The sequence below is a fragment of the Hakea prostrata genome, chromosome 8 (genome assembly GCF_041222555.1).
Source record: "Hakea prostrata isolate BN-2017 chromosome 8, UWA_Hpros_2, whole genome shotgun sequence".
Classification (NCBI taxonomy): Eukaryota; Viridiplantae; Streptophyta; class Magnoliopsida; order Proteales; family Proteaceae; genus Hakea; species Hakea prostrata.
In genome coordinates, this window is record NC_142607.1 from 31,194,694 (window position 1) to 31,205,994 (window position 11,301).

An 11,301-nucleotide genomic window follows, 5' to 3' on the forward strand; every position below is an offset into this window, starting at 1 on the left:
TTTATAGCTAAACCATCTTTAGAGCATTGGGGATAGGAATGCATCATATTTAATTATTTGTATTGTCTTAGCAACCTACATTAACTAAAAACTTGTTTTTGCCTTTGGTAAGAGATTCAGTAGCACTAGGTAGGTGCTCCAAATTTCTCTTAACTCTAGTTGTTGATCATTTGCTTCATCAATTTCTGTTTGTGTACCAAAAAGTGTTGCCTCCAATTCATCTTTTGTTTTGAATTTACCAAAATTGATGAACCTCGTATGTCCATCTACATATACCTCCGTGCTCCGGCCGTAAACTCTTATCCGTTTGTTAAATATCCCTGTACACATTTATACATTATTAGTGGTTTGTGGCATATAGAGACAAATATAATCTTCAAAACTTCTCGGTAACAAAATATCAATTTGTGTTGAATTTTGTTGTGTGTTAGGAACACTTGTTTTTATTTTATTTTATTTATTTATTTATTTATTTATTTATTTATTTTTTTTAGTTATAATGCTACAATCCATTGATTTACTCGAGAAAGTACCATCAATGAATTGGGTATCTTTGTGTAAAACCCAAGAGTTCCTTTCTTGCCAAATGAAGTAACAAGTGATTATAAAAATTGAAAGCAACCAAGTGGCATTTGACTTATCCATTTGACTCACGAAGGGGAATTTGTATCCTTGACAGTGATGCAAATGGATAATCCAAATCTTCTACCAAAAGAAAGACAAATAATCAAAATCTAACTCAAAATTCTTATGAAGATTTTAAGATACCTTATGGCTCGTTTGATTACATGAAATCTCTAAATTCACAAATGGGGATTTATATCTGTTCGGTTGTATGATTCCCTGGATTCAAGAAATCTAGATTCACCTTTTTATACTAAAAACTTGAATTTGTAGATTTATTGGTATGAGTTGAAATCTCTACTATAAAAGCGTTAAACATTTGAACCACGACTCTATAAATGTTTTTTTAGGATGAATCTATAGATTTCATTCCAGAAATTCAGGGTATCAAACAATTAATTTTATGAACCATGACTCCATAGATTTGAAATCTCTAGATTTTAAAAATCTCTAGACTCGAGTAACCAAATGGGCCCGATAATTGGTGAGATAAAGTTTAAATATTTCAAAAACTATGCCAAATTGGCAATGGTTCCTCCAACTATCTCATAATTTTATTATTTTTTTTTATAAATTATGGTTCACCTAGGTTATGCTCAACTTGACTATGTATCCCGGAAATAGTTATTACATATAATTTTAATAAAAAATAGAACTTCGCTGGAAATGTTAACGCACACACTTGGTTGTTGACACTTGTGACTAAAATAATCTAACGGCTTCAAATGCATTTAGTTTTTAAGACTTTTTCTAATTTACAATCAAGTACCCTTTGTTCAAAGTGAATTCATAAAAACAACCAATTTTGAGCAAAACCAGAAAACAACTTAAATTAACGGGACAATTTTGCTTTCATCGGAAACTAGCACATTCTGGTTCGTGATCTTCACTATACAATTGAAATTTTAGATCCAAATCTAACTCAAACAACAGACAAAGTTGCAGCAGATTTTTCAGGTTTTCATTAGAAATGGTCAACAAGAGAGAGAGAGAGAAAGGGAAAAAAAACCATCCAGGATTTCAACTGTACCTGAATTTGTTCTTTTCTTCACTTAAAATAAAAATTATTGAAGAGAACCAAGATTGATGCAATGGCCAATGAAAAAGAAAGAGATGAAGGAAGCTCTAGTTTGGATTCAAGGCTCAAACTTTGGAGTCCAAACACAAATTTGAGAAACACATTGAAAGACGAGACAAAAATAAGGGAGAGGCAAATATAAAATGTAAGTCAATTTGTTTCTGACACATCGATGACTGAAGAAAAAGAAAGAGATCAAGTTGAGTAAAGGTGAAGAAGCAAAATCGTCCAATTAGGGGTTTGGTTGACGAAGAAGAAGATTGGACTAGTTATCGAAGACGGAAGAGAGGGATAGGTTTTAACTCGATCTCAATTTTTTTTTTATTATGCCCAAATTATGGTTCCTTTTGTAAATTTAACTTCAATAAAGGGTACCTAGTTGCAAATTAGAAACATTCTTAACAACTAACTCCATTTGCCGTTGGATTTTTTTGGGTACAAGTATCACAACATAGATATGTGCACAGGCACAAACAAAAATCCACTTTGTTGCTAGTCTCGAAGGGATTTGAAATAGCTCCTAAATTTACATAATAGCACATTCCCTTAATGAAAATAATTCTATAATTCCAAAGTTGTTCTTAGTCTCTTATGAATTTGAAGTATTACCCTTAGTAAATTAGAATATTTTAGATTTCACCTCCCCCCTTCCACGAGCTCCATTTGCTTCCTCCTTTCGTCACTTTGTATTTTTATTATTTAGGGTAATTTTCATTTGAAACCCCCTGAGGTTTCATCTAAGTTATTTTTAGTGAAAAAACAAAAAAAATTGTTATAAAATAAAAAAGATATTGAATACAAAGAAGAAAGACAAGATGAGTTCAATCAGAACTAATTCATTCAGTTGAGTGCATTATATATTTATAGTGGAAAGGAGCATCTACTCTGATATGGAAATACAATATATGATTCTTGCACACAATAAGATATTCTTGATATGGAAAGATAGATTGCCGCCTAAGATAGAAGGTGCATAGGGTGGAAATATTGACTGCCAACATTGTGTGTTGAGATCACTGTAATCTTCAATTAAGATGGGAATGTGAATCACCAAGATTGTATGCTGAGGTGGTTGAGATGTTCAATTGGAAGTATTGTCTATTGGGGGATGATGGATATCCACAATCAATATTATTTATAACACTCCCCCTTGGATGTCCATCAATAGATAATGTACCTCGTTAAAACCTTACTAAGAAAAACCATATGGGAAAAAATCTTAGTGAAGGAAAAAAGAGTATACATATCTAAATAATACGTATTGGTAGCTGCCTCATTAAAAACCTTACTAGGAAAACCCAGTGGGACAAAACCTTGGTGAAGGGAAAAAGAGTGCATCACGTATTTTACTCCCCATGATGATAACATCATTGAGTATCTTTGAATACGCATATTCCAATATCATGAATCAGCTTCTCAAACTTTGAAGTAAGCAATGCCTCAGTAAATAAACCTGTCAAGTTATCACTTGAACGAATTCAATGAACATAGATTTCACCATTTCATTAAAGATCATGAGTGAAGAAGAATTTCGGTGAAATATGCTTCGTTCTATCTTCTTTGATGTATCATTCCTTCAATTGAGCTTTGCATGCAGCATAAATATTCATATAATATTGTTGAAATTCCTTCTTCTAGTAGAAGACTGCATGCTTCATGAATGTGTTGTATCATTGATCTTAACCAAATATAAAATAGCTAACATTTATTTGAAAATAAATAGCATGTTTGAGATCTAGTTTTATGTAGATCAGATAAATATCCTACATCTGCAAAACTAGTAAGTTGATATCCACATTCATAAAATTATATCATGTCAATAATTTCTCGAATATACTGAAATATATGTTTTATAATATTTCAGTGTCTTCGTATTGGAAAATAAATAAATCTTGTTAATACACTTATAGAAAATGCTACATCCGATTGTGTATTATCAGCAAGATACATTAATGCCCCAATTGCACTAAGATATGGTACTTCAGGACCAAGAAATTATCCACTGTTTTCTTGGGGTCGAAATGAATCTTTCTTTATATTGAGCAATCTCACAACCATTGGGGTACTCAATGGATGTATTTTATCTAGATAAAATCTCGTCAAAATATTCTCTATATAAGTTGATTGATGAACGAATATTTCATTCGTCAAATGCTCAATTTACAAGTCAATCTATATAAGTTGATTGATGACGAATATTTCATTCGTCAAATGCTCAATTTACAAGTCAAGACAAAACATTGTCTTTTCAAGATTTTCATTTCAACTTTCTTCAAATAATCTACTGCATCATCATATACGCTTACTAAAATTAGATCCATATCCTTAATAAAGGCACAATAATAAATTGGATCATTTTTATACTTTTCATTTAGTAAATATCCACTAAGGAGATTATATCATATATGTCATAATCATCTCTGAAGCCATATTGAACAAACTTCCTAGGAATTTTTATGTGCTTCAGGCATTTTGAATCCTTCAAGGATTTTCATATATATTTCACACTCGAGTGAGCCATATAAATAGGCTGTAATAATATCCATTAGACGCATGTCAAAATTTTCATATACTGCCAGATTAATAAGATATTTGAAGGTGATTGCATCCACCACAAGAGAACATGTTTCCATGTAATCAATGCCAGGCATCTGCGAAAATTTTTGTACCATAATTCATGCTTTATATATCACTATTTCATTTTTTTTCTCATTTCATTTTTCGCAGAAAACTCAATTGTACCCCACTGGCTTTATACCTTCCCATGCTGGACTATAGATCCAAAAACTTTATTTTTCAAGCGAATTCAATTCTGCTTGAATTGCGTCTCTACATTTTGGCCAATCATTTCTTGATTTATATTCATCAACAAATTTATATTCAAGATCCTCGTCTTGTTGCATTATTTCAACAAAAACATTATATGCAAAAATTGTTGTCGACAACTTTATATTTTCGGTTCCATCATTTTTCCTGCAATGACATAACTAATTGAGATCTCTTCATTATTTTCGCAATTACTGAACCTCTTTCTGGGATTTTATAGAAAGTTATGTCTTCAGGATCTTCATAATCAATTGTCTCCATATTATTATCATCTTGATCATTTGCTCATTTCTTTTTCTAGGATTTTATCATTAGAACCGATTGATTTTCCACGTTTTAAACGTGGTTTAATTTCATTTGCACTGATAGATTGTCCTACTGGGACATCAATTCTAATTGGAGCATTTACAGTTGGAATATGAGATTTAGTAACTCTTAGCAGGTCAGCAAATCTGGCAGTTGATTCATAATATTTATTGCATTATCCTTCGAACTTCAAGTTCGCAATGCTCAGTGCGAGGATCTAATGAGATAATGATAATGCATACAATCAATCTCTTTTTCCAACTGTTTATTCTCTCCACCTCATGTTGGAAAAATTAATTCATCAAAATAATACTCAGCAAGTATTACATTAAATAAATCTCCTATCCTTAGCAATATATTGAATTATATAAGGAGATTTTTATCTAACATATATTCCCAAACTTTATTTTGGGACTCATCTTTGTGTGTTGTGGTGGAGCAATTGGAATTTAAGCCGCACATCCAAAAATTTTAAGATGAGAAATATTTGGCTTCTGACCATAAACCAATTGTAATAGGGAGAATTTATGACAATCTTTTTAGCTTGATGCGTACAAATGATGCTTTGTTCTCATAACCAATGGTTTAGCTATTAATTTGAGACATTTAATAAATGATTTTGCTAAATCATTTTGGATATAAATATAAACAAAGGTTATTCAACTGTGATCTCAGTTGTTATACAATAATCATAAAGCCTGAGATGTAAATTCACCAGTATTATCAAGACAAACTGTCTTTATCTTATAATCCATAAATTATGCTCTTAATCTCATTATTTGAGCAAACAATCTCGCAAACACCAAATTGCGAGTTCATAATGAACATACATGTGACTACTTTATAGATGTATCTACAAAATCATATATTATCTGAATGGTCCACATGATGGGTGAATGGGCCCATATATTTCACCTTCTATACGTTTCAAAAACATAGAATGTTCAATCTCAACTTTAGCTGGTGAATATTTAATAATAAATTTTTCTTGAGAACAAGCAATACAAGAAAATTCACTTAATTGAAGAATCTTCTGGTTTTTCAATGGATGACAATTGAATTTTCAATAATTTTTCACATTATACTTGATCCGGGATTATCCAACCGGTCATGCCAAATAATAAAATTATTGGAATCAATATTCATTTGATTTATCCAAGCATGTGTTTCAACCATGCGAATATTCATGTAGTACAAATTGGGAGAAATATCTAATACCTTTGTATTTACATTTACTTATACCATTATTTGTAGTCTCAATCTGATTATCATTTTGGCAAATAGCTTTGAAACTTAATAAGTTTCTTTGAGACTTACTACAAAATAATGAATTATTCTTAGCCAATTTTATCTTCCAGATAATAATAGATTAGCCTTCCGAAGCTTCCAATCAATGTTGTACTACCGATTTTATATGAACATTGGCTTCTGCATCATCAAATAAGAGAAATATGTATATTTTTCTCTTAGTATAATATGCGTTACAGCATATAAGAGAATATTCACATTCTTCATCAAAATGAAACAAAATATATTAAAAGATATATAGAAAGTCAATAAAAAAAAATTATAGAGGAAAAAGATTAAATTTAAGATAAACTAACATATGAGATGAAATATTCAAATATTCAACTATTATCTTCAAAGAAGTTTGCAACTTCTAAATGTGTAGTATCTGTGAGGCCATCAAAATCATTCATTTTATAGGTAAAAATTGCTAAAGTATCATGATTTTGAAAAATTCAATTTATCTCCACATTATTTTTATTTTTTAATTAAGACTTGACAAAGCTTAATTAAATATTGTAGAGTAACAGATACATGTCTAATAGCTTTCATACCACATCGGTAACAAATATTATCTTTACTTCTTGAATTGTTATATTGAAAATCCTTATTGTTTTCTTATTTATTTTCATAATAATGACGGTAATTATTCCGTCTTTTGCCTCATCCTCTTCCACAGTCATGACCATAATTTTAATTTTGCCTTCTTTCAGGCAATATCATGAATTGTTGCATTCACTTCAGGGAATGGAACAGAACTAATAAGACGAGTTTCATGACTTTTCATTAATAGTCCATTATTTTACTCAGCCACAAATAGGCATGATATCATTCAGAATATTTCTTAAAACTCCTTTTACAATATTACTATTGTAACAACAAATCTGAAACTTGAAAATTTGCTGGGATATTTTCATGAATAATATTTTCTCCTTATAATTTCAAAAGAGAATTAATTTAAAAAACTACAGAACGTATATTTATTTACAGTTTCAAATCTTGCAACTTCATGTGCATTTGCAGAACTGTACTCATTTACAGTTTCAAATTTTGCAACTTCATGTGCATCTGTAGAACTGTATTTATTTACAGTTTCAAATATTGCAACTTCAGGTGCATTTAATAATATTTGTGGTGCAAAGCTAGCAACCACTATATACAATAAATAAAATCAATTGTTAATGACAAATCACAATTGTTAAGGAAATCTAATATCTTATTATTTGTTTGATTCTTAGATTCAATAAAACACATACCTTTTTATCATGATGCACTTACATTTTAAGATGGACAAGGTAAACTCCATTGTTTACAAAAACGTGTGAGGAGGTCGATCATTCTTTTCACTTTGGAATAGAAAACATAATGATACATAGTCTGCTGTCTTTCTTCTCAAAATGCAATATTTCTAGTGAAGTCGTTCACAATTACTTCGAGCGGAATCGTGTTGATAACGTGTTATAAAATAAAGAAGATATTGAATACAAAGAAGAAAGACAAGATGAGTTCAATCAGAACTAATTCATTCAGTTGAGTGCATTACATATTTATAGTGGAAGGAGCATCTACTCTGATATGGAAATACAATATATGATTCTTGTACATAATAAGATATTCTTGATATGGAAAGATAGATTGCCGCCCAAGATAGAAGGTGCATAGAATGGAAATATTGACTGCCAACATTGTGTGTTGAGATCACGGTAATTTTCAATTAAGATGGGAATGTGAATCACCAAGATTGTATGCTGAGGTGGTTGAGATCTTCAATTGGAAGTATTGTCTATTGGGGGATGATGGATATCCACAATCAATATTATTTATAACAAAAATGACATTTTATATTTGCTGTCTAATGGCAACCCCAAATACAATCAATTTGAGAACACGTCATCATTTTTATGACCAACATACCCATATACCTTAGATTTGTATTTGTAGCCACGAAGATTGCACAATGTAAACCCAATTAAATCTAACATTGTATGTTAAAAGGGTGGGATGTACTTGTAATTCTAAATTTTTCTATTTTAAATTCAAGAGGTTGTAAATATTTTAAATTTACAATACCATATCCTTTGCTTAAACTCGATGGGACCTTTTGATAAACCATCAAACTAGACTCAAAAGAATTCATTTAGATTCAAACCAAAGCTCAAATAATCATTAATGGATTGGTTATGGTTTCTTTAAAAACAAAAATGGATATTGAGAAAATCTCACCGAAATCAAGGTTTAAAGTATCTCACGATACCATGCGATACTAGCCGATACATATCCATATTTGACCCAACCGATACGATACATCTCGATACGTCTCTCCATTGAATTACACTAAAATACATTAGTCAGAGTGATACAATACTCGATACAAGACTATACGTCTCTTAAAATCACTTGACCGATACGATACTCGATACCAATACTTTAAACCTTGACCGAAATGACCCATTAACACATTGGCAACAAGCAAGTTATTAAGTTCAACAACTCTTAGGGGGTAGCGTATAATGCTACCTTTACCCTCCACAGCATACATCTAGCGAAGAGGGTCGTCCCACCTCATCAAGTTAAAATGTGGGACCTTAAAATGCATCTAAAGCTAACCTAGGGTAGGGATGTGAATAAACCAAGTGGGCTACTGGCATTATCATATCTATCTGCATCCTATTACATTTAAACAGATTCTAATAATTTCTTATCAATTTTCCAGCAGATTTAGACAAATTTGAATGGTATTCAAATAGTTATTATTTAAATATAGATTCTCATAAATGGGTATTGATATTGGAAAAACCATTGTCGAACCGGGTTCGCCGTTGGTTCGACCCTAGACCTTGTGTAATGCCCCGCATCTTTTTCTAGTATTATATTATTATTGTGGGCGAACGTGTCATTGTGATTGAGGTCAGACATCATTTGTGGGTCCCACAACAGTGGAATTAGACTGAACCGAAAGTGAGGAAATGATCAGCGTAAATTTCTGGACCTAGAGGTATGAATATTAGCACCTGAAAGTGGGCCCTGCATAAGATATTACAGTGGGCCCACAAGCCCATAACAAAGCCCATTAGTCCTATAATTAAATATATATTATATGTATAATTATATATATATATATATAAATATATATATATATATATATATATATATATATATATATATATATATATATATATATATATATTATATTATATTATATATATTAACCGACTTAAGAGGACCGACTAAGAGGGATGAACCGACTAAAGAGGAGAGAGAGAGAGGGAGCGGAAGCCATTAGAGGAGCAAAGGAGAAGTGAAAAGGGAGAAGTGAGAAACAAATATATATATATACAGAGAGAGACGAAGGCAGAGGAGAAGAGAATTGTGCAGGAGAAGCAAGAGAAGAAGAGTAGAAGAAAGGAGAGAAAAGCGAAGGGTTGGAGATTTGCGAAATCGGTTGGAGAGAAACAGTTTGAAGCCGAGGATAGAGAAGAAAGAAAAGGCGAATAAGAGAAAGAGAAGTACCAAGCAATTAAGAGGAGAGGAGGAGAGAGAGAGAAGAGACAGAACGTGCAAGAGGAGAGAAAGAAAAGTGAGCTAGAGGAGAGAGAAGTGGAAGTGAAGTGAAGCATAGAGGGAAATAGAGATAAAGGGCAGCCATTAAAGGCCTTAGAGGAGAACGTGGAGAAGAGGAGAGAGAAGGAGTGGAAGCAGAGGAGAGAGGAGAGAAATGAGAGAAATAGAGAAAGTGGAGGGAAGCCATTAAAGGAAGAGGAGAGAGAAGGAGTGGGGAGAAGAGGGAGAGAGAGGGGGGGAGACAGAAGAGGAAGACAAGAAAGGAGAGAGAAGAAAACCGTGGGGAGGAGAGAGAAAGGAGGAGAGAGAGAGAAAATAATATAAAAAGGGGGGAAAATTCCCTGTTGGCCCCTGTGTTTTCGTAATTTTCGTTGATCGATCGAGATGCAAGGAGAGCGAATTATGATGGAACCAAGGTCAGGACATGCACGGAACAGGTAAGTAATATTGACCAACCTATGTATGATAAGTTGGTGTTTTTCTTTAATAGATATGTAGCATACACATGGCAACATAAAGTCTATGTTATTTATTCGATGATGCAATTTGTGTATTGAACAAAATGCATGGAATTGGATGACAGTTCAATGATGAGATTGAATTGGTTGAAATGGAATATGGATAGTGTGTTTGAACTGTTAATCATGAATTTGCAAGGATGTTTATGCATGTTAAATGTAAATTATCATGCTCCCATATGTAAATGATGACTGTGTTCAGATGAGACTGAATGATGCTTATGCTTATCAGATATGGAATTGTCATGCTCTTATATTTAAATGATTGAATTGCATGAATTGTGTTCAGATGAAACTGAATGATGTTTGAAATGAAAAATGTACATGGAAATATGCAGAGCATGGTAAGGCAATTTTGAAAGTGAATATAAGAAAGAGTAAGAGAATAAAATTTTAAAGGCTTCTGTAAGACCTGGTACTTATGTACCCAAATGGGAGGGCATGAAGCAAGACTGAAAAGTGAAAAGCAAGGAAATAAAAGAAATAAAGAAAGGAATAAAATGTAATGGCTTCCGTAAGACCTGGTACTTATGTACCCAAATGGGAGGGCATGAAGCGAGACTGAAAAGTGGAAAGATATCCTAGACTGATGATGGCCTCCTATAGAGAACACCGGCCTTGAGCCAAGAGACCGAGCCACGGGGTGAGCGAGCCACGGGGAGCGAGCCACGGGGAGACCGATGGTGCTCTACGAGGTAGCGCTTAGGTCTAGTTTAATGAAAAAGGAAAAAGGAAAAGGAAAAGAAAAGGAAAAAGGGACAGGAAAATGATAAAGGAAAAGAAGAAAAGAAAGGAAAGTTTGGAATGTATGATGTTATATGATTTTGATGTGATAATCGATGCATAATGAATTGCCTGACTTACTTACATGGTTGTCTTTATTGCTTACTGGGCCGCAAAGCTCATTATTGTAAATGTTGACAGGTACTCAAATTCATGATAAAGGCAAGATGTTGCCACCTGTCAATGCCTTTAAAGATGAAGGTAGAATCTCATATTCCTTTCGTTACATTTGATGTTTGTATAACTGGACTGTGTATATATATATATATATATTCTTTTGCCGGGAAAAATGTTTTGTCTAGCATTTTGTTTTTATTT